Consider the following 26,821-nt stretch of genomic DNA (forward strand, 5'->3'; position numbering starts at 1 on the left):
AATCAGCACAGATCAAAGTGTAATCGCACGTTTTCTCCAAAGCGTAGCCTCAATTCTCTATAGGTTGTATCTTGAAAAGGAACTGCCATGTTGTGTTTGTGGATGTCGGAGGCACTTGTTGCAGGGCTATTGCAGCGATGTATCTAACGTCCACATATAACACTGGGACATCTTTCTTCAAAATCTACAGATCATGCTAATTCTTTGGCTTTGGCACAAACAGTGGAAAAACCGATATTTAACAGATGCACGAAAGGTTGTTTGAAAAGAAATAATCTAACCAAGGTTTTGAAAATTTAAATAAACATCAATTTGTTTTCCTTGAAGACACGACACAATTGCACACATTGGCTTTAAACCTTTCTTTGCATTTATAAATTTAACGATATGCTCAATATTAGTAAATGCATGACATAACCGATTTGTCTTACTTTGTCTTAATTCCATCTCCAGCTTTCTCCTTCATTGTAAATATTTGGGTCTCCAGAGGGTTAGCAAATTTCATTGAATGTTCTGACGATGTAGACATAAAACTCTTCAAAACGCGAGGTATAGAACGACACTCCACTTTTGATACAATTGAAGAGTTTTATGTCTACATCGTCAGATAACTTTTGGCCTTTGGGTGAATGACAATAATGAAAAACAACCATGATATATTACTAGGTTTAAGAGTGAAGCACATATCTTTGGTAAAAACTATCTGGTGCAAATTTCTTAAAGTATGCTTGAACTGCTTTATTTCTCGGAACTCATGGAGGCAATTGGGTCATAAGTTTTGTCTTTGAGGTTTTCAATTTTAACGTGGTGTTTCTTTAGACTATCGCCAATTGTTGTTGCAGTCGTTTCTCCTTTTAATCGCTTAAGGTTAATTAAGTTGAGAAATACTTCTTATATTTTTAGGCTGCTGTCCAGTTAAATCCAAAATTCGCAAGGAAAAGGAGAATTTCACACCCATCGGAAGGTTTCATCTTCTGTTATTACGTAGCGAGGACATGCATTTAGCCATATCTGAAAATGGTCACAAACTGTATCTGCAGATATTTGTGATTTCGTTTTGTATTGTCTTACTGATGCACATGGCATTTTTTGGACCTAAAAGGAGGTGCTCTTTTCAAATTGGGTTATGGTTGGACATAAGACGAATTAGTGCAATAAAATTACTTTCATTGTAATCAGGGAGTTTTGAATATTTGATCTTATCATCTCGATGCTCTGGTAAGCCTATCTGCTTTCTTGCACAGTATAAAAATGGTACTATCTATGGTTGGAAGGAATTATTATTTTTATGATGTCAGAAGTAATTGATTTAAAAAGAAAATTGATTAGGAGTCCAGAATCACGTATTGGGATATATTGTAGGATGCACGTTGAATGCTTTCTTGATGGTAGGTCTTTGATTCGTGTCTGCTTAGTCACTTTTTGGACTTTTTGAAGTTATTGAATGGTATCTTCATGAAAACACCTAAGTTTTGCTTTTCCTTTTTTGTGTGTTTAAAAATAGAACACAAGGGAGACACCACCCACTTTTTGTAACTTTAAGTGGCCTACTTATAGCCATGTGAATGAAAAGCAATTGTTTTAAACTTTTGTCCTATTTTGAACGATTTATTGTCCAATTTATAATGTGGAAGAGGCTTCCAGCAAGGTTCTATAAATTCTGCCTTCGCTGAGTCGCACATCTCTGTTCAGACATATTCATCAAGTTAAAATACAATATCTGTTATTGAAATAGCTTCGTTAGTTTGTACAGTAGAAGTAACTGCTATAGAAGATTGTGTTGTAGTTGTCTATGTTCATTTGCTTTCATAGCATGCTTCATCAGATTTTGGAGTACTGCTTTGTTCATAATAAAAATAGGAGAGACACTGCTGCTTTAGATGCTTAACTGGTAGTCCTCTAGACGTGATGACTAACTAAAAATAAAATACACGATCATAAAAAAATCTGTAATATTATTTATTCCAAATAGGTAAGTAAAATGTGAAGTTTAATTAATTAAAATGTTTATTTTTCAGCACGGGATCGGTTCGTGGGCAGACTTACGTAAACATTTTGTGCTTATTACAGCTTTCATGTTATAACTTTTAAATTACTAAGCTTGTGTTCATGATTTTTTGATGATTATCAGTAGACATTACAAGGCTTTCTAACACAAAATATCATATTTTTTTAAGTTTAAAGTTTTTTAGTTAATGTTTTTCTCAAGCATTTTTCTTCTCCCTGTTGCCTATCAAACATGGATAGTAATTTTCATTTTAAGATAAAAATTCTGTTAATGCAAAAAAACAATTCAAATTTCACATGTGAAATCTTTATAACTTCATATATTATCTGTTATTTCTGAATGGGTTCGGTTGATTTGATCGATCTCGTAACCACCATAAAAATATTAGAAAAATGAATACTAACTATGTTTTCCTCATTCTGGAATAACTACAGGTAATAACATGAAACCACAAATCTTTAGTCTAAATAGCTAAATTTCACAACATCATAGATTACATATATTTATTATTTGTTATTACCCTGATATTTCATCCATTTCTGGCTAAAAGTATGCAATAACGGCGCACGTGCACTCATGTTACCGTATTCAATAATATAAAACTGACCTTTAGTCTTTACAAAGTGGCTGTATTTAAGTGGAAAAGTTTTTTATTAAATATAGACACTTTTCAATTTTAATGCATTATTAATACATTAGACAAATATTACTGTTTAAAATAAGTTCTAAAATTTCAGTTTTTCTTAAAACATAGAACAGTAAATAAAGAATTATAGAAAGTAGTTATCCCTTCTAGTAACGAAATTTGAAATCGATTCTGTTTCCCGTAGACTGTTAAGCCTTATCAATTTTCGCACGTGAAGTATGTAAATCAAAGCAATATTTTTTGTAGATTCAATATATGCATTTTTACGTAACTAAAAGTCATAAATTACTGTATCAATACCATAGAATTACACTATAACGGACGAAGCTCAGTAACTAAGTAAAGATGAAAGTTCGATATTACTATAAACTTATCTTATCCTTTGAAATCTGCCATGAAAAGAAGAGAGTTTTCCGCGTAAATACTTTGCAACGGCTCAGAAAACCACGTGGGGACATTATGAGTTCTTCATTGGTTATTCACACGTTTTACTTTATAAAGATTAATTAGTCAGCTCAAGAATTTTAATTACTCATGTAATAAATTATTTAGTACTCATTAAATAACACGTTTTCAAAAATGTGACATAAAGTTTTGAAACAACGTAAAAAATGAGTTGACTGGACACCACTGTTAATCCGCCATGCTTGTAGCAATGCCACTAGTTATATATTTTGTTTGTTTGTTTTGAATTCCGCGTAAAGCTACACGAGGGCTATCTGTACCAGCCATCCCAATTATTTGTTTGTTTTTAATTTCCCGCAAAGCTACACGAGGGCTGTCAGCGCTAGTCGTCCCAAATTTAACACTGTAAGACTAGAGGTTTGGCTACTCTTTTGCCAACGAATAATAGGATTAACCGTCACATTAGAACGCCCGCATAGCTGATAGGACGAGCATGTTTGGTGTGATCGGGATTCGAACCCGTGATTTGCTAATTGCAAGTCGAACGCCCTAACCACCTAGCCATGCCGAGCCATATATATATATATATATGATAAACACAAGGGATCTATCTATATATGTATGGAAATAGATAAATACAAGACAGGAATTTTATTTGTTCATTGTTAGACATAGACTACGCGACGAGCTTTTTTGCTATGTCCACTACGAATATTAAAATACCATTGCAATAAGTTAGCAAAGAGCACTTAGACGTACCGCTGAGACACTGAAGGATGGTTTAGCGAGAAAAAAGGTTCCCTTCTAATGTGTCACTAAAATCCAACTGAAAATACGGTCACAGTGGGAATATTAGTTTTATGTAATTCTAAGCACAAGTACAGTACTGTGAAAAGTGTTAGGTCAAGAGAACATTTTGTCATTCTTTCCGTTTTATGTGACTAATTTTTCCATGTAATTACAAAATAATTTAAACGCCATGGTAATGCTTCACTGATTCCTGTTGACAACTGAATGAGCCAGGATGAGAATACTTACCATTCTTTAGAGTGCCCCTGTACTTGTACCAAGGGCATGTCATAAGGGTTCTGTTTGAAAGAATATACTTATCAAACTTAGGGTCCTAAATAACTGTCATGGTACCCATGCAGTGTCTTAATTACCTAGAAATAAGCTAGCAAAGAGCTAGCATATGGTATCGGTATATGCCAGAAGAAATCAGTTTAATAGCATTATTAATAAACATTGATAATAAACAGAGTTTAACACTATGTTTTTGTCATATCAAAAAAACGCAGATAATTTTTCAATAGAGGGGAAAGTTCTTATAAAAGCTTTACGTGATACTGGTTGGGCTTTCCAACAAATTGGTGCAGACTTGAAATGCTCCCCAAACGCTGTTAAGTACACCCTTGACAGTGAAACCGAGACAGGTGAATTACAAAATAGAAAAGGAAGAGGTGGAACACCTAAAATTAATTATATTTATCTTAAGTATCTTCGTTCTATACAGCCTTTGAAACAGAAGGAAAACTGCTACCAACCTCAAGCATGAGATAAACGAACATGTACCAGATCTACAGTATCAAGAAGTTTCAACAAGAATGGAATATTTGGTTGTGTAGCAGTCACAAAAACGTTTCCTTGGATCTACAAATATTTTTAAGAGACTGAAATTTCCTAAAAAGTACAAAACTGGACTGCTGATAATTGACATAAAGTGTTATGGACGGACGAGTCCAAGTTTGAAATACATGGTTCAAAGCGTAGGTTGTACGTCCAGCGGAGGCAGTGTGATGGTTTGAGGGGGGTTTTCGACTGAGTCGATAGGAGATATTTGTAAAACAGATGGCATAACGGATGAGCGCAAGTACCATGAGATATTGATTCGTCGTGGTATATCCACTGGTTTGCGTATTATTGGTAAAGAATTCCACTACCAAGAGGATAATGACTCCAAACATTCATCCACCCTATGCATAAGTTACGTAGCTATGAAATAAGATGCTGGAATTACTCAACTGACACAATGGTCCCCAAAGAGTCCCGATCTCAACCCAATTGAGCAGATCTTAGACTTGATAGACCAAAAACTTAACAAATAGAAAGTGTTTTCCAAAGCAACTTTATAACAGTGTAATTACATACATTGGGAGTAAACTCCCAAAAGATATTTTGATTAAACATGTCATAACAATGTCTTAAAGACTGTCTGCAGTTATTAAAACAAAAGGAGTACATACAAAATATTAATTGTTTGCTGAAATCAAGCACTTCCTCTGAGTTTCTGTTGTATTAAATATGAAGATTAATGAAATTTTGATGTTTCACTTGCGGCTTACCTTCCATTATTCTTTGAAAGTAGCCTGAAATATAATTTTTGACCTTCTCCTAACACTTTTGTACCGTACTATATACTTTGATGTAACCGAGTTCGCTGCATCAAACCGATCTTAAAACTAAAAGTAAAGAATTTAGCTGTAAAGCTTCGTTTATAATTTTAACAACTGTAAAAATAAATTAAGAATGAAGCTTGAAATCCATTTTCAAACATAATTTTTCTTTATCTACAAAACCAACGAGACTGTGACCTTGTTTTGCTCAAAACGTAGTGTCATACAAAACTGTAGATGAATATTAAGCCAGAAAATTATCGTTCAAACATGACAGTTGTAGTATGAACCCTTTTTTCACACCTATATATGTTTTCAACTTGTTGCTACGAACTGTAACCTTTGATCAAGGCCAACGCACAGAATAAATGAAACAAGATTTGGATGAAGGGAAGAAGCCTTGGAATCAAAATCCTAAAAATGAAGAAAAAAGTAATTTGAAAATTTTAAACGTTTATTTGTTTGCAGTAAAGTACCTTGTAATCCTAGTTTATTTTAAACTAAATGAGAATGAAACAACCCTTTTTAAAGATACAGCTCTTGTAAGTATTTTGATAAGTTAACAGAATATCAGAAGAAACATTCTAAACGGGTGGAGGTTGATACGAGGGTTTATTAGAAAGATCGCTATTTCAGAGTGAAAGACTGCATGTGGGTACATTTTACGGCATATTCCCCTTGAACTGAAATGTGTTTGGTTCAATGGTGCTCCAAATCTCGGATCCCAGTTGAAAAAAATATTTTTTATGGTACTGCAACACATCTATTACAACCTTCTCTTGAACGAGGTGATAAATCACACACATACAATCAAGTCCTGGTCTATTTGAATAGAGATATTTTAACATCATTCCTATATCGCGCCCACCGCCCAAATTTATTCTTTTTTTTTTTTAATTTGGGTTTTAATTGGCACGAACCACAGAATTGCTTATCTACCTCACAACTCATAACGCTAACTACTAGGTCAAACTTGACTTCTACAAAGGAATTTCAAAATAATTTACCTTATTCCGGCATACCGTTTTTACCATCACTTAGGCCTCACGCTGACTCAGCGGTAAGTCTGTTAAACAGTCTTAATACGGTTTAAACAGTACACTTATCTGAAACTTTCATAATTTGCGTAATTTATATCTCCACGATTCCACTGCAAGTAATGGTGATACTCTATCTTGGTCGTTTTTTTATTACACAAATATTATTAATTTCCTTAATTAGTTCCAGTTTTTATTTGATTGAACCCAATTTCTTACATTAGTTCATTGACAAGCCTTCTTGCCAAAGCTTCTGCTTCCTGGTTAAGAACAACACATGCTTTGAGTCTTTTGTTGAAATAGTCCATTACCACCACCGTGTATTCGTTCCCACTGTTCCTCTGTGGCAGATAACTAAAAACACGAACAACACTTTCAAGTGGTGCTCCAGCATACTCCAGATTGTTCTTTTGTGGACCTCTCGACTCATAATATAGTTCACAACAATCCTCTACAAATGTCTGGTGCTCAACACAAAATAGGTAACCATTTACTTTCTTTCTGTTGTCTTCATAACATTCAAGTGCTCATCTGTTAGAAGGATGTGAAGAAGATGGAGTGCTGTGAAAGTACCAATTGTTGTAGTAATTGTTGTCTTCTGTCTCATTCTTCTTTACTGACCCCTCTTTCCACTAGGCTAGGCATAGTCAGGTGGTTAAGGCACTCGACTCGTAATCCGAGGGTCGCGGGTTCGAATCCCAATCACACCAAACATGCTCGCCCTTTCAGTCGTGGAGGCGTTATAATGTGACGGTCAATCCCACTATTCCAACATTTGGCGGTGGGTGGTGATGACCAGTTGCCTTCCCTCTAGTCTTACACTGCTAAATTAGGGACGGCTAGTGTAGATAGCCCTCGTGTAGCTTTGCGTGAAATTCAAAACAAACTTTCCCCAGTAACTAAGCGACAAGTTTCAGGGTTTGTACAGCAAAAACAGTGTTGAGATATTCATCACGGTTGAAGTGTATGTTTGTGTACACTGTGCACTTTTCCAGTTAAATTAAAACAAACAAACCAGTTTTTTTTTAATAAAATTATTTTCGATCTCTTCTATTCTTCTGTTTTTCTATCTTTTGTGTTAGTTCTTCTTTCCACTGTTTCGTTACTTCCTAAAAAAACCTTCGGTTTTCCTTCCCTATTCTGAGGTCCGTATGTCTTTAAATATCATAAATTTCGCTATTAACATATTTTATCATCTCAGATTATTATTCCCCTTTGTCCATAATGATTCCTTGTAAATGAAAAAAAAAAAAAAGAGAAAAAGTCATATGAGATAATTTAAATTTGCGCATTGCTAGAAACAATTGTAGCCCGGCAGGACAGCGGTACGTTTACGAACTCTCAACGCTAAAATCCGTGGTTCGATTCCCGCGATGGACACAGCAAATAGACCAATGAGACTTTGCTAGCAAAAAAAACCTATAGTGTATTTTACCAACAACTTTGCCTGTTCGCTTTAAGCATTATTAAATAAATGTTTAAAAACTCATCTTGTTAAATAGTCTACGTAAAATATCACACCCTTATCCTGCAGTAACGTTGTGAAATATCACACCCTTAGTCTGTACTAAAGTTGTGGGATATTACACCCTTAGCCTGCAGTAACTTAAAATTGTTTCTTTTATCTTTGTCGTGTCAAGGAGATAAACAAAGGTGTCTCCCCAGATGTACACGTGCTCAAAAACTATAAATATATATATATTTATCTTCTTATGACTGGGTAGGTTACTGCGTTAGAAAAAAAAAAAAAACCTGACATTTATTTACGTCTACATGAACTAAAGAGTTTTTAAAAATCTAGTTACTGGTAATAAACTGAATGTGCTGAACGGTTGTTTCAGGTTCCTATCGTGACTTTATAAGTTAGTGATTGACTAATAAGGTTATCACGCCTATTCAGGTCAACCTGGTTTTTATCTTTATATCACGTGATGCAATGACACGAACCCACTTGATTGTTTTCTACTATTACATGATAATGAAGTAAACAACAACAAAAAACATGGGGAGAGGTACTTATGAATCAATATTTTTAACTCATGTATTAGGGCGCTTCAAACACAGTGAACTGAAATGTAGCTTTTAACACGGACTAAAACAACAAATCTCGTTGTTAACCCACCATAATGTAACAAAGTTATCTTCGTCAGTTGAACTGGCTCATTAATTACTACTTCTTCACAAATGGCCTCTTAAACGGTGGAATGGATGTGCTAATCACTAAATACTGGCTTGAAAAAGCAGCTGTTTAAACAAAAGTACTGACTCAATGATAAAGTATAGTGATAAGGGCTGAGGAAAGTTGCCTATATAATTATATTATGTGTGTATATTCTTCTAATATAATAACAAATATGTTTCATCTTATGGGGGGGGGCATTATTTCTAATATTAACACTCTTCTTCAGCTTTTTATCCCTTATACGGTTTGTTTTTACACTTACAGCATACACATGTCTGCACACACAAGATAAGTAATCACATGGTCCACCCCGTGCAAGTCTACACGACACGTAGTCACCACCGGTTGTCCTTGAAATACGCTCTTAAAGGGCAAATGAAGTATTCTAAAGCCACGTGTTAAAGATAATACGAACTTGTTATGTGTGATTAAAAAAACAAAAACCGATAGATACTACAATGAAATGCAAATGTTCACAAAATAACAATGACAGCTACAAGCACGATCAGAAATTGTTGAAGAGGAAACTCACTGTATGAGTAACAAGAATCGACATTCCCTTCTTATTAATACATTAGGTTTAAAACAGTATTAATCAAAACAAAAAACAGATATATTGAATAATGCCGAGGTGCAAACATTTTTGTTAGTACGTGTACATGAATTTGTTCATATGGATGACACATTATACACAAAACATACTAAACATCCAGGCCGTATACCGTATGGCTCAGGATTAGTCATTCTTGATTTTGAAATGCATGCTGGAGAGAAGTAACCATTCACAATCACTCGTCGCTTGAAGCGACTACTTTTAACAGAATAGCGGGATTAACTGTCACTCTCATTATACTACCACAAGTGAAATTATGAATTGTTTTTGGTAGTACCAAAGGCTCGGATCCCCAGTCCATTACAACATTATCAAAATTACCATATGGCCTTTTTGTTTCGTATGGGGAATTGATTTATTAAACTATTGTAGGGAAACGTGTTTCACTTAATAGTTCTATGTCTACTTTGAAGTTGCTCAAGAACTGAAAATATGAATCTTTAATCAAGGTTATGGCGCGGTTTGTAAAACATATAAAGTGGCGTGTTAACAGACACACAAATTAACAAGAAAGCATCCAGTACTGTTGACATAGAATGGAATGTATTTGCATGTAGGCGCTGATTATGAATGTTTACTACGAAATAGTGTAATCAATATATATGTTCAAAAATCAATTTACAATGCACGTAAGAACGCAAAACTACAACCAGAAAACATAAATTGTAATATATATGACTTCAAATGGACATCGATATTACAGCCTATGCTATTTTTCCTTGACACTACAAAGGGATATATGTGTAAGATTGCATTGACCGTCTAGGTCACTGTGGGGCAATATCGAGGTTTCTCTCTAATGTTGTAACTAGGGTTATAACTAGAGATATTGCTAACAAGGAGTGAACCTAACTATTGAATCAATGTGTTAATAGCATTGTACGTAAGAACAGCACTTCAAGTTAATTTTGCTATAGTAATTACAGGTTAGTTTGTTTGGTCCTGAACTAAGTAGATAGCTTGTCTTGCTCAGTCATTTATGTTAATAATTTTAGTGTGAACATGTTAAAACAACCTGTACATGCCTTCGTCCCTACTCAAACATGTCCACCTGTTAAAATCTCTAGGGATTTAACGGACTTTTCTGGATGTAATGTGCATGATAAAGTTGTTTCTGTTATCAGAGTGTTGAGAAAATCGCAGAGTACGAAGTTATTTTAGGTGTTGAAGGATTCCCGTTACCACTGCGACATACTTGATAGTTTAGTTATCTTGAACCTTTTATGGGCGAATTTTTTGCTCATAATAATTTTTGAGTCTCTTTAATATCACGTTAACTATTATGAGTAACAAAACTCCTCGTGGTGGGCATTGCTAGGTGATTAAGGTACAGGACTCGCAATATGAGGGTGGCGGGTTCGAATCTCTATCACACCAAATATGCTCGCCCTTTCAGCCGTGGGGGCATTATAATGTTACAGTCAATCCCATTATTCGTTAGTAAAAGGGTAGCCCAGAACTTGGCGGTTGGTGGTAATGACTAGCTGCCTTCCCTCTAATTTTACATTGCTAAATTAGGGAGGGTTAGCGCAAATAGCACTTGTGGAAAAGAAACCCCACCAAATAACGACATACGCAACTTCAATGGCTTACAGTTTCTATCATTTGGAGACGTAAACAAAATCATGACACTAATTTACACTTATGAAACGTTACATTAAGTGTCTATTCCTAATAAATGTCGTACTTATAACATCAGTTCCTCACATGTCTGTCTGGTATTGTATTCGGAGGTAAGGACTAGGAGATGAATGACCGGTCATATCAAATCCGACGAAGAACAATTGCTCGAACGCAATTTGTCAGATTAAGTGACAATTTTTATTTCTTGGAAAAAATAGTTCTTTCATGTAGTCAGACAGGTTTCAGCATTCTACGGACTACAGGTGCACAAGAACAATTTACAATCATCGCCCAAACTGAAGTAATAAAAAGCAGCTGACATCACATTTCACAGGTTGTTCTATGTTTTGTTGGGATGTTTGTTTAGAATTAAACACAAAGCTATACAATGGGCTATCTGTGCTCTGTCCACCACGGATATCGAAACCCGATTCTTAGTAGTGTGAATCGCAGACATACTGTTGTGCCACTAGAAGCTTTTTTATATGACATTGGCTACCTTTTCACATGTTTTATGTTTTAGTTTCTCCAGTGTCGATGACTATTATATATATGCAATAGTAGCACGTTTATTATTTCGAAAATCAACCACACTGAGTGTGATATAAAAATTTATGGCTAAAATTTCATACAGTTTCGGTTTCAAAAGTAAAGTGTGTAAGACGTCAAAACAAACGTTTGATAATAATTTATATAACAATTTACTGTTGTTTTTTTAACTGCAGATTTCTCCCTTTACCTTGATGACAATATCCATTATTTAGGATCAGGCGTAACGAACGACAAGGCAAGCGAAAGAAAATATTTATGGCTACATTTTATACTGCAGTGTGTGTCAAAAGCAAGAGTAGAAGACTCATATTGCACTTAACCCTACCACAATTTTTCACGTATACTGGATTAAGCTGTAACTGTGAGAAATTATTTATTTCATATATTTTTATAATTGTATTCTAGTTGGTTAACAATTCAGCCAATGTGTAACCACAACAGACTTAAAGGTGATTCTTGGAAATAGAAATTTATTATTCACGAGAAAGTTTAACAAGAGAAATTCAGAACGTGAAAATATTTCCTTCTGTTATCCCAGCTTTTCATTTTTTGCTAATTTCAACACGTTACAGCACAAAAGCTAGAATCCGAAAACTATATGATTCGTTTGTTTGTTTTGTGTGGTGAGTGTTTTCCTTATAGCAAAGCCACATCGGGCTATCTGCTGAGTCCACCCGAGGGGAATCGAATCCCTGATTTTAGCGTTGTAAATTTGTAGACTTACCGCTGTACTAGCGGGGGCCTTGTTCGTTTTGAATTTCGCACAAAGCTACACGAGAGCTATCTGCGCTATAAGCAGGAGAACTCGTACACTTTAATTAAAAATCCACAGACACATCTTTTAAGTAAATTGCTATCATTACTAGGTTTATATAAGTAAGAAACACCAACGGATTTTAGCACGAAAATCTTCCACAAACCTGGTAATGTTAACATCTATATAAAGTGGGGCTCGGATCATCCAGCTTACAAAAAAAAAAAAAAAAAAAAGGCAGGTTATCATGCACTCACAACAGAGAACTTAACATATGTGGTAACAGTAATCTACAACATGAACTAGAACCAATACCTGACACATTTATTAACAGATGTCACTTCCCTAAATATATTGTCACTAAAACTTTAGTCAAATATAAAAACAAATTTAATAATCGAAAACGGGAAGCCAACATAAAGTGTGTGAAGGAAACAAAACTCAAACCCACTAACATGCGTCTTACATTATCATTGTCACATAATGAAAACGAAATACTCGTTTGGTATTTCACACAATAGACAACGGTTTTCTTGGTGATGACCACACGAGTGGTCAAAATGTTGAAATAAAAAATAACAAACTCACTTGAAAGTTGCACTTTTATTTAAACAATTACACGATATAGATTAGTTATGATGGAAGACTAAGTTATTCTCTTTTGCAGAGACGATGCCTGTAACACCATTAATAAATACGCTTTTATATTGTTATTTACTTCGTACAAGTTGGCCTCAGGGGGCTCAGTAGATAGCCAGATCTGTCTTTGCTATAAGGAGCCACACATACAAATTGAAGTGAAGAACTAAATATCACGTATAAATGTCATGAAAAATCATATCATCATCATTAGTTTTTAAAGCGTTGTACTTGTGCAGGTCGTAGGTGTAGTACTGAATTGTACTACATGTTTTCTATTCCTTTTAGCTTAATATTAAGTTCACTACATTGTTCTTTTTCACACTAATACCCAAGGTTAGAACATAGTATTGTTCAACAAAAATTTTAATTTTAACTTTTACCAGGCGATAATTGGGTCAAAACGAGATAAGGCGCCTTCTTGTCTGGTTGTCTTACAGGAATAAGTCCGGCATGGCCAGGTGGGTTAAGGCATTTGACTCGTAATCTGAGGGACGCGGGTTCTAGTCCTGGTCGCACCAAACATGTTCGCCCTTTCAGCCGTGGGGGCGTTATAATGTGACGCTCAATCCCACTATTCGTTGGTAAAAAGAGTAGCCCAAGAGTTGGCGGTGGGTGATGATGACTAGCTGCCTTCCCTCTAGTCTTACACTACTAAATTAGGGACGGCTAGCGCAGATAACCCTTGCGTAGCTTTGCGCGAACTTTAAAAACAAGCAAAACTTACAGGAATAACATGGGTTTTTAATTAGCACGTGTATCTAACAGGCACCATTGTCTCAAGTGTCGGAAACTCAGAAATTTATATTCTCATGTTTAAAATAGAATCTGAAAGAGGACATTTTTCGAAAATCCTCAAAGTTTTTTCGCAAATTCTTACCAGTTTCTACCTACAACTTACTTTTAAAGTTCTCACTGTCGACTACCTGTAACAGGTTTGTATGTGTATTTTTAAGCCTTTAAAATTACCTTGTAATTGAAAGTTAACCTTTTTTGAGGTATTTGGCTGTCGCTTATAAATTAATCAAGTTTGTTACCGAGCGAACTTAACATAACACATGATAGTGGAGCACAGATTTATATTCACAGCATGGCTTGTTATTTTTGTTTAGCAAGGTTAGGCGAAGGACACTCTGTTGTGTTACATTTTAACTTGGGGACACTCTGCGAGTCTTACTCTATTGTAACGTTAGGCAAACTGAAGGTTGTATAATCACACTTCTCCTTACTAGGCATAATTATCCGAGGCTTTAAACATATCTAGCGATGCCTTGCTATTATATCTAGTTACAGGGGGAACGTCTACATTAGCAAATCTTAGTATTTAGTAAAGCATTTGGCGCTCTTGCTAGTCACAATTGCCTTATATAGCATAATAGTTCTTTGTAATTTCTTTAAAATGTAGAAATTTCAATTAAGTATTGGTTCCTTGTGTGTATCTACTTGTCTTGTCTTATTGTTTGTGGCCAAACCACCATACTCATGATGAACACGTGACATACATGTATTTCTTGTTTTTGTGAGCTCTTATCTTTTGTTATGATGAAAACCCTCGAGATATCGAAAAATAAAAAAATAAAATAAAAGTTTGGTATCAATACTTCACAATCGTACATTAACTCCACTTTACTATAATTAGTCCACATGTCACATTGCATACCAAGCTCTTCCTGGACTCTATACATTCACAGGATGTGCTAATTTAGTGCCTTTTCTGGATAAGGTAAAACGGGAGTAACGGATCTTGCGATTTCGGACAAAACAATTCAAATGGTTAGCACAGACTTTCATGTACTTAGATGTACAACACTGATTATATGAAAACCAGACCACGTACCATCTATTTTACGAAGAATAACATTGATTGATTAGAATTAAGCACAAAGCTGCACAATGGGCTATTTGTGCTTTTCCCATCACGGATATTGAAATCTGGTATGTCTGTGACATACATACCGTTGTGCCACTGGGGAGGGGGGGGCATTTTGGGAAGCATAACACCTGCAGTATTATTAACACCTTCCCAGAAATACAGCAAATCATTTTAAATCTGCAAACTAACCTGGCTCTAAGTTGGAAACATGTTCTAGAATCTAATCCGCAAATCCAAACTTCCATAAAGCAGTCGGCCAATGGCAATCTTCCTCTGCCTGAGTTTGGATTGCAAGGGTCGCTGTGACCAGACAAGATGCTGATATTTTGCTTCTAACTTACCCTGCTTGAATGCGTACAGATATGGAAATCACTGCTCAAAGGTGTAACTGTCTTTACTGACGGCGAAGTTGACCGAGTATTACGTCACAACCGGGACAAGACATTTTGTTGCGGATAATCGTATGTGAATTTTGCTTCACATTAAAATTATAACAACATATTTACTTAAGATTTGCGACACACAGTGCTTTTATTTAAAATATACATCAATATAATTAAAATATAAACTATTTTCATTAACAAATATCACTGTATTAATCACATATAACTATTAGCTTTTAGTTCGTCTTATAGAAAATTCAGACTCATTATAACAAGCCACCCTCAGTTAAGCTTCTCAATTTTTAAATATTGTTTTTTTTTTTATTTCGCGCAAAGCTACACTAGGGCTATCTGCGCTTTTTAAATATTCAGCTTCAAATGTTCCAATGTTCAGCTAAAAAATGGACGAAAGCAAAGAAAGAAAACAATTTATTCAACCATTCTGAATGAACGATACATTACTTGTAACAAAATATAATAATAAAACACTTGCATGTGTCAATATTAACAAAAATCACCAATGTGTCTTCAAAAACGTTAACATAATTTGAAACCTTTCGAAAACTGGTATTTCATAAGCTATCAGAAAAGAAAATCGGAATAAGAATTCAAATACACATAAACTACATTTTCAATATTATTTTATCACAAGTTCAGTTTTACAGTAAGGACGAGTACATTTCATTCTCAAGTACGCAAGTTTTAGTATTTAAATCAACATTCAACAATTTTAAATCTGTAATCAAAACGTCGTACCTGTTTCAAAAATATTTTTCCTCACTATAAAAACTGTAACTTGTAATAACAAATACTTTTTATTACGACTTATGGAAATAAGTAATGTAAAAAAATAAGTGTAAAAATATTCAGAATAATAGCACTTCACCCTGAAATTCCCATCCACCAGTTAAAACAGATTTATAAAAGTATTTTCTTATTAAAATTTTTCTTTGAGTGTCTGATGTTTTTCGTTCTCCCAGTGATCCGTCATCATTCTGTAAAAATAAAAAAAACTGGATAAGAAACAAGCCAACTTAATCATAATTCGTTGCACTACTACTAACATTATAAGTTACACACATTATAAGAGGAAAGTACAAACTGATAAACGCGTTTTTGTGTATGTACACAAAAATGTTTGTTTTTGAATTTCGCGCAAAGCTACGTGAGGGTTATCCGCGCTAACTTCCCTAACTTAGCAATGTAACACTAGAGGGAAGGCAGCTAGTCAACACAATCCACCGCCAACTCTCGGGCTACTCTTTTACCAACGGATAGTGGGATTGACCGTAACATTATAACGCCCTACGGCTGAATGGGTGAGCATGTTTGATGTGACGAGGATTCGAAGCCGTACATAAAAATACGTCATTGTTAGAAGATTTCTGACATGAACAGAAAATGGGTTTAAAATAGCCCACATCATACTCAAATTTCATTTTACGCAAATATGGCGATTGATGTGATAGATTACATCCCATATTTCCTCACCACATAAGTATTCCCAATATAACAATTAATAGCACATGCGTATTTAAATGTTAGTCCAAATCATTACCTATGTTAACCACTTGCGAAACCTATCCAGCATCTTACTATCATGATGATCCATTATATAGGTTCGTGTGTATTGACAACCATCTCCGACAGTTAGCTGGCTCGATAACCGTAATGTTTGGTATGGTAACTGGAATCTGCAATATAGTGTACAAAACTGTTTTGTTAGGATTGTAGCCGGAAAACTGGATTAAAAACTCTCGAAATATGACACATTCCCACTTTATTTATACAGATTTTTGGCTTCCAACACCAAGAGTTGTTTGGCTGAATAAACTGCCTTTTTATTATGGTAACTGAAAACTGTCCGAGGTGGCGATTTAGTTTTCGGATTCTTGCCCGAGTAGAGGGAAAAACACACTAAAATAGGATACGTTTTCAGTTTTCTTTATAGATTTCCGACTATAAATGTATAAATGCACGTATTTAATCACTTAACTGAACAAAGTATTACTTTCAGAAAACAGGGTATGAAATAAACACTTGACGAGGTCATTAAGGGTTTAATAACAAAAGAAAAAATTGGGAACATTATCTATCTTTGTTCTTCATACAATTTTTGATTCCTTAACTGGTGCCCTAAGCTAGTTTAATCTATACTGTTACTATTTTGCCTTCTAATTTGGAAAGTATTCTAGTGTGTTTTGTCAAAGTATAAATCGCCTCGAACGGTTTGCAAGCTGCCTGTCTCGAGAGTTCCAGACGTGATCAGCCGAATTAAGTAGATGTTGTATGCGTGCTGTTGGAAGACGAAAGGGTGTTTCTTGGTGATACTGAAGACCTAGGTATCACGAGTACAACATTCCTCTGTACTTATCTCCAATTGTAAATGCAATAACAGTTACATATGTTTTACTGTTGTTGTGAAACACAAAATCCATAAGGAGCAGTCTTTGAATATCACATTTCATAATTAGAAGTTACTGCCGTGCTTTTGATGGAACAGGCATAAGTGCTAGTGTTGTGCATGCGACTGTTGGAACTGGTAAAATGTGTGTGATTTAATCACGAAAGAGATAATCGCAAAGTAAGGGGGAGTTGGGTAATGCAGAAAAGGTAATACACACACTTCTTCCTTCTGTTGTTAGCACGTTATTTCACAATACGCAAAAAATAGTTGTGATTCCCCAATGTAGTTAGGTGCAAGTTATCAATCCTTATAACCTTCAAATGCACAGGCTCAACAACAAAAAACTAGAAAAACTAAGATGCAAACAAGAGAAAAGACACCAAAACGACAAACCGTTGACTAACTCATAATTAACAGATCCGACCGACAATTAAACACAGACGAGATACATCTACTTAACAAAGGACTCAACTTCGCAATAGCACCTAGGTACATTCCAACCATAGAAATCAAAACATGTTTAGAAGACCTAGCCAGGAGACTTGTGATACTTTCTACAGAGAACAAAAACAAAGAAACAACCAAAAACAACCAACAGAAAGAAGACAACTTAGATAATTTTATTGACATCCAACAGCCAAACTTCCCAGGTAAAATTACAAATTTATATTTTCCAGAAACACCTAAAAACAACATCTTAAACGATTTTTCAAAAAATTTTCTCACAAAACCATCAACATAATTTCACAAAACAGAAAACTAAAAACAACCTTACAAAAGAGACATTAATTCCATTAAAACCTAAAACAAGACAAAACATAAAAATTCTAAAAGCAGATAAAGGTAACGCTATAGTCATAATGAACACGAATGAATACATCCTAAAAATGAATAACATCCTATCAGACACGAACAAATTTAAACCAATACACACAAATCCAACAAAGACACACGAGACGCAACTGAACAAATTACTACTACAAATGAAAAAAGCCAACACAATTTCACAAACACTTTATTCCTACCTACGTAAAACCGACTCACGCACACCGCAAATATACGGCATCCTCAAATCTCATAAACCGGATTGTCCATTACGACCAATAATGTCCACATATGAATCGTTTAATTACAATCTTGGTAAATACATAGCATGGGCATTCTCCAAATATGTAACATCAGCCAGCTCATTCATCAAAGACTCTTTTAATTTCAAGTCTAATCTAAATCAACTTAATCATAAAGCCTTAATGGCCAGTTTCGATGTAATGTCCCTCTTTACAGAAGTTCCAACCACTGAAGCCTGCAAGATAGCCTTAGAACTCTATATCCGAGACCCTAACCCAACTATAGAAATTCCCAGTAACCAGTTAGCAACTCTCATAGAATTCACCACGATAAAGACAAACTTCATGTTCAACAACCAAAACTATATACAAACAAATGGCCTAAGCATGGGCAACCCAGTATCACCAGTTCTAGCCAATATTTTTATGACACAAGTTGAAACACAAGAAATTAACACAGCATTACATCCACCACTATACTGGTACAGATATGTAGATGACACGGTTGCGGGATTCAAATCTACAGAACACATATTTAATTTTTTCAATCACATTAACTCTATACATCCCAACATTAACTTCACATGTGAACAGGAAGAAAGCAATCAAATATCATTTCTTAACCTCAAAATTACAAGAACCGACACACAATTCAAAACAGAAATCCACTGAAAAATCACCCATACTGGTCTATACATTCCTTGGGACTCAGCACATGAAACAAAACAAAAACTCAACATACTAAGAAACCAAATAAACACAGCCATAAAACTATGCTCACCAGATAAAATTAACGATGAATTAGACAAAATAAAACAATACTTCATCAACATCAATAAGTTTCCTCCACAAACCGTAGAAAACATTATACGCACACACTTAGACAGAAAGCAAAATCAACCAACTAAAGTAAATATATCTCACGAATCAAAAAATCACGAAACCATATACTGCTGTATACCATATATTCCTGACATCAGCAAACAAATAACCAACATTTGGCAAAAATTAGTAACAAAATATGACATTCCAGTTAATACCAAATTTATTCAAAAACCAGGCACAAAACTGAGGTCTATACTATGTAAAAACTACACTGACAAACACCACACCAACATTATTTACAAAATACAATGTGATAACTGCCACGACTTCTATATTGAGAAACAAGTAGAAAATGGAAACAAGATTCAAAGAACATAAAAAGTCACCTTCACACGTTTTCGAACACTGCAAGTCAAATAAACACAACATAACCATAGAAAACACTCAAATACTAAATAAAGAAACAAACATAAACAAACGCAAAATTAAAGAAGCCTTACTTATACAACTTAAACCCAAAATAAACCAATATAAAGGAACGCCTTTATACCTATATTAATATAATAAAATAAATAAATTATATATTCAAACATCTAATACCGCCCTCTACATTCCGACACTCAGTTACACAACCCCTTTCAAACATGTGGTCAGCTTCCGGTCAGTTACCTCTTTCTTTGTGAACCTGACGATGACCGAAGAAGGTCGAAACGTTGTTCGCTCTTCTATGTAAAATATTTTCTCAACCCAAACGAGCCGTTTTTGCATATAAATTTCTCATCCTCTTTATCTCCTGCTCTGTTAGTTATATCTTCCACCTATGTCCCTGGGTGGCATATTATAATTATTTTTCTATATGTATCTCACAGACTGTCCAATCCACATCTTGTCAAGGAATCACCTATAACTTCAACCTCCTTAAGTTTACCATCCACCTCCTTTTCTGTTCCTTTTGTTTTCCTTCCCTCTAAGAGTTCCTCATCTGTACAAGTCAAAGGCTGAAACTTGTTGTTCAACAGAATAGATTCATTACAACTAAATTCATTACTTTTAGCTCTAACAGTACTTTTCTAACTTCCTGAAAGTCACTATTAGCTGATGGATTCCTTGCATGTAAATGCTTAAGCTTCTCTTGAAATCCTGCTGTTATTTCAGTTTAGATTTCTCTTTATCTGTTGCTTCTACTTTAAACTTAAGATTAACTTTTCCTCCAATCTACAAACTATATACAACTTGCACATGTTTACTACTAGTCTCCTTTAAAGTACATACTAGTTTGGACTTCCTAAACAAAACCCACTCCTTGCACCCATCACACCTAAGTGTGTGACTGCATTAGTTTTAACTATTTTATGTATACTTATAGTCTGCAAACAGATACTGAATACTAAATAACAGTATCCTATTGTCAAAACTGAATGTGTTAAGCCTAACACTAACCAATTAGGTTAGTTTTTTATCATTTCTTTGTCTTCACACTGAAGTAATTAAATTTATTTTTAATTACATAGAACTTGGAAGTGACAGTGACTAGTCTTTACTTTTATGTATTTAGTCTGATTTATAACCTTCCTATAACTTATAAGCTGAATTTAAACTAATGGATCTAAGTTCAAGCAAATAAGTAATCCTTAACCCACGAAGAGACAGTACACTAGTCTTTACTAAAAGCGTTTTTGCTCGAAGTACATATAGGTACAAGGGAGGAAGATGTTCTTACCATCTGCAATTAGTTTCTGGGAAAGTAGCTAACCATGATTTGAAATAAAAGTCTCTTGACATACATGTTGGAACCTAATATACAGTGAAATAAATATATTTTATAAGGGTCCTTCTGACATCCCTCATTTCTTGTATAATTGAAGCGATACCCACCTTATTGAATATTATAGAATGGACTTTTGATTTCACAATGCATTTTATGAAGTTTCACACATATTCAAGTCAAGGTTGCGTTCTCATTGTAGTTGAAACAACCAAAACGAAGACTACATCCTTTTAACTTTTCGACAGTTCAACTGCTCTTTCGTAATAATAGATTTCCTTATGAACAACTACTGTACTTGCATTGTCTCAAAGCTTTTATGCAAAGGTCATTCCTAGCGTCATAGACACTGTTTCAGAACTGCACTTCAACTGGGGCACTATGTCATCAAAGAAGTGTGACTGCATAATATTCTGCAACCGTCTTCGCATAAATAGCTATGTGACAAACAACACTAACCAAAGTGGAATTAACTGAGTTTTTGTCGATAGCAGATTTATGGCCAGTAGCATACATTTTATGTAAAATGTTTTTATGTAATTTATACGACAGCAGAACATTGTACACAAAAAAAGTATTAAAAAACAGTCTTATAAGGGTACATTAGTATTAACCCTAAATAGTAATAGTTACATTCAACGATGCTAGAACGCTCCTAAAATGCTAAACCACAATTCATATCGAAACCACATTTCGTGCGGTACAAGTCTTCAAGTATGCCATTAAGCCACTGGAGTAGGGTGGGGCACTAGATATGGAAAACAGTGTTAAAAATATATTTAGCCTAATTTTAAGTGTTTGTGTCACAACAGCTGTTACTGTAAGCCTAAATTTCTTTTATTTAGAGCCATCTGGAGAGTACAGATCACCATCTAATAAAGATTTAATAACCTACACTTAAATTATAAAAAAGTTTCGTTTTTTAAACAAAACTTTATTTAAAAAAACAAACAAAAACAGTTTTTATATTCTTATAGTTCCCAACAAAAGTATTTAAATATGTAAAGTCATTGTGTCTACCCGCTCATTTTCCCAACACTTTAACAATATATTAGCCAGGTAACTGAATGCTGTATTGTGTTTGTTGATAACCACAAGGCTTCTTAATGAACTGTCTGGGCTCCGCCCACTACAGGTATCAAAACACAGTTTTAGCGTTATAAATCTCTAGTCTAATAGGGGGGTTTGGGGTAGAATAAATGCGTATAGAAAATTAATAACACATCATTTCAAGAAAATGTAAAAATGAAATCAAATGGGAAAAAAGAGCCGAAAACAGCCATTAGCAACACTGGCACTAGGAGACAAACTAAAAATAGCGTCATAATTTTTGTCTAGTTTGTTCGTTTTGAATTTTGGGCAAAACTACACGAGTGTTATCTGCGTTAGCCGTCCTTAATTTAGCAGTGTAAGACTAGAGGGAAGGCAGTTAGTTATCACCACCCACCCCCAACTCTTGGGCTACTCTTTACCAACGAATAGTGGGATTGACCGTCACATTATAACGCCCCCAGGGCTGAAAGGTCGAGCATACTTGGTGTGACGGGATTCGAACCCGCGACCCTCGAATTACGAGTCCAGTGTCTTATTCACCTTGCCATGCCGAGCCATTTTTCTGTGAATCTAGAACATGTAAAAAACTCTAGATACATCAAGAAGATATCTAGGTAAATTTCTACTTCATCACCAAATATTCTCGCCCTTTCAGCTGTTGGGGCGTTAAGAGTGACGGTCAATCCTATTTTTCCTTGATAAAAGAGTTGCTCAAGAATTGGCAGCAAGCGATGTGAACTATCTTCCCTCTTAAATTCAAAATAACCCAAACCAAACGTCTTCTTGTAGGATAAAAATAAATTTTGTAATACACCATTTTTCAGTACGCGAAAGTTTCCCTCGTACCTTCATTCCACATTACGATTCATAATTTATCATTCATTAAGCATCATAAATACAAAACTCTTTATGCTTATTGTTGTTTGTCATTAAACTAAAAAAATGTACAAAGGGTTATCCGTGCTTACCCACCGACTGGATCCCGATATTTAGCATTATAAGCCTTTAAACTTACTCCTGATGCATCAGAGTGGGTAGAATTTCCGAATTAATGTAGGAACAATATACTTATTAAGCATATAACAATAATTATACCAATTGTTTTTAAACGTCTTACTGCATGACTTGGTCTACTAATAAAGCCACTGAACACTTTTCATTTTTACATAGTTTGTATTAATAGTGTCATTAATCTATTAATGACAGTAGAAATGAAAAACAGTACCTCATGAAAGATGATGTTTTAAAAAACCAAAATAAGAAGCGTAAAATGGCGCAAACATGTTTTTAACATATATATAAAAATGGTACATACAATACCCAGTGTTTTTTCAAGCCAGAAATATATCTATAATAATTAAATGGCGTACTTGTGTGTGATTGCCATAATTCCAAGAAGAAAGAACCTAGAAACATGAAACTTTGCACCCATACTAAATGGACCTAGAGAGTGTGCACCTGAGTATTATTACTTATCCATATGCGTGGTGCAAACAACTTTTTAATCAAGCAAAAAGAAGTGGTTCCTTATATTACAAACAGACATTACAGACAGACGTGTATGTACGTGTCTGTGTATGTGTGACTGCAATAGCTCCAAGGGGAAGGACCAAGAAACCTGAAATTTTGCACACATACTCATTTGTAAAATAAGGAATCATTTTTTTAAATTTATAATGTTATAATAATTATAATATTATTATTCTTGAGCGTGTCTGTATGTCTGTCCGTGACTTCTTTGGGTAAACAATCAGTATTGTCTAACTTGAAGCACCACAACGGTGAAAAAACATTGTAACAGACTCTGATAAAATGTGATAAATTTGTGATATCAAATATAAATGTGAAATATTTAACACAATGATAAAGTTTTTTTATCACAAATAATTTTTAAGTTACTTTACTTTCTTTACGAATTTTTTTTTTTTATGTTTCTGGAAAATAAAACTGTTCAAAATATATTTGACTATTCTTCTATACTACAATAGGTTCTGAATTCACACCCTGATATAGTCGTCTTAGAATGTATCAACCTAATATCCAAGGGAAGCGGGACGGCTAACGCAGATAGTTCTTGTGTAACTCTGCGCGCGAAATTCAAAACAAACAAGCCCTGCATATATGTGTATGCATATATATAATACATTTATTTATTTATTTAGAGAAAATTAATAGTGATAGAGTTAAGTAAACAAGATCAAAAGGAGGGACTGCGTTATAAACAGAAATCCAACCTCTGACTAATTATATTAGTTTGTTACAATCAAAAACAAGCCAAAACAAAATAAATAAAACACGCCGCACTAATTGAAAGATAATTCAGTGCATTTTTCGATATCGTTTATACATTATTACACTACTGGTCTTCAGCAAGTACAATCTATGAAGTATGTAATGGAGATGCAAATCTATCTTAAATACTGTTTTAATTAGTTTAAGAAACAGGTAGATTCGAGAAGTCTTAATACAAAACGATAAAACACTACAATCCAATTGTTTTCACGTGAACCTTTCGAAATCGCTACGCTATAGGGTTTTCATCGTTTTAATTGGTCTGAGACATTGATATGAACAAGTTATGTGCAGAGTTACGATGGATGCTTTAAAGATTCAGGGCTCAGGCCCATAAGTGCAGGAATTCTTGGTGTTTCAGTATGGATTCGATCATGGCTTTATATTCTGGTTTATAAACACCAACTGGAAATTCGGAGCACTATGAAATAGAATCAGGACACGAGCTCCGTGTGTCTATCGATGCCTCTGGCTATGTGTTTATCTCGATGTTGTGCGTGTATTGAATATGTTATGACAAACCCACTTCAATAATTTAGTTTACAAGTCCAAACATTGGCCAAAAACTAAAACAGTCACATAGACATAAATGTTCTTAATTTTAAAATAACTGTACAGTTTTCACTTGAAATGAAACACAATGACGTCACATGCGGTTTCAGACCTGTTTATAGGTCACCTAGATTTTATACAATGCATCTGGCCATATAGGAGTGTGTGTGTGTTTTTTTTTTATATAGCAAAGTCACGTCGGGCTACCTGCTGAGACCTCCGAGAGGAATCGAATCCCTGATTTTTGATTTTAGCATTGTAAATCCGCAGACTCACCGCTGTACTCGTCGGGGGCAAGGCCATATAGGAATTGCCTTTACTTTAGCCAGATGATTTAAATTTATATATATATATATATAAAGCGGCAGTTTATAATGCTGTTGTAACTTAACATAAACTTTATTTAATGTAAACCGTTTTTTAAATGATGGTTGCCAGTTTTGGGGTTTGTTTTTGTTTTTTTTCCATGTTTTGTTCATAGACCAATCTTCATTCAACATTCGTATAACAGGTTTGTATTAGTATTACGGTCATACAGTTTCCAATATCGCGCGAAACAAAACTTATCTCTTAAATCTCCTGAATATATGATAGTTATTACATCTAAAGTCAAAAAAGAAAAATAGTAGGCCTACTTCCAAGTAGGTACAAACACTTTCAATCGATTCCAAAATCTATAGTTTGTTATTAATAGGATTAGTTATACTTCAAAATATAAATGAGATTAAGTAATTTATAAGCTAAATCAACTTTACCTGTACATATATATATATGCTTAATGCTGTTAACCGTTTCTCGTACTCTTTCATGACTAAGAATTTTGCTTTTTTTCCTTCGATACCTTTGCAGCGTCCTTTCTGTTTTGCTCAGTGTTCTGCATTTTTGTAACTAGTTTGCGAGAATGACCACCAGGATCAGAGAAATTAGTATGTTCACTAGCTTCCTTCTTGGTTCTTTGCTTTCCACTGTGTCCAGAGTACATATGCTTATCTTGATCAAAATTATAATGTTCGTATTCGTCAAAATGTTCTTCGGACATTTTCGATTTTCAAATAAATTATCTTTCCTAACTGAGCACCTAGTTTACTTCGTTCCCGCTATTCCGTCCCCACCACCTAGTGTCAAATATACGCGTACGTAACACGTAGACACTTTATAAATGTGATGACGTCATAAATTGTAGGACAACTTGTTATCACTCGTTTATAAAAAGTAAAGGTAAAAAAGACGAAAGTTTTCCTTTTTTTACTTAAAATAATTAAATAACATTTATATTTCATATTTATTAAATTACATTAGTTAAAACGGTTATTCTTTATTTTTAGATACAACGATGGTAGAGCGCCATCTCTTGGTATTTTAAATTTTGCTCCCTAGAAAAAATATCTGAAATAATGACAGAAACGTAATTTAGAATCCAGCATTCTTGTATTTGTTTCATATATACAGATTTGTAATGAGACTGTTAATAATAATAGTTTTATAGTTACTGAATTATTATTACTTCAGGAATAAGTTAATTATGTAGTACATTGTTTAAATGTTTTTGTTCAAATCTTATGTAATATGTGCATTTTACTTTCAAAAATATGTTTTAAAAGTCCAGTTTAACTAATTTTCTTCGAAAAATAGTTGATTCAGTTATTAGTCGTCATGTAAATATAGTCTTAATATTTTGTAACACAGGCTTGGACTGTGCAAAGTATCAACATTTTAAAACAGCCAACTTTTACATCCCACGATAATACTGAA

The 26,821-nt window shown here is 34.4% G+C and overlaps 1 long non-coding RNA gene across 1 annotated transcript; it reads right to left on the reverse strand.

The window, feature by feature from the left end:
- Positions 1–15,520: 15,520 nt before the first annotated feature.
- On the reverse strand, positions 15,521–26,209 carry LOC143223433 (uncharacterized). The gene is made up of 2 exons (XR_013012916.1): positions 25,825–26,209; positions 15,521–16,103 (listed from the first exon to the last, which is right to left on the reverse strand). It is a non-coding gene; the product is annotated as an uncharacterized LOC143223433 (long non-coding RNA).
- Positions 26,210–26,821: the final 612 nt, after the last annotated feature.

Source organism: Tachypleus tridentatus, chromosome 8 (genome assembly GCF_004210375.1).
Source record: "Tachypleus tridentatus isolate NWPU-2018 chromosome 8, ASM421037v1, whole genome shotgun sequence".
Lineage (NCBI taxonomy): Eukaryota > Metazoa > Arthropoda > Merostomata > Xiphosura > Limulidae > Tachypleus > Tachypleus tridentatus.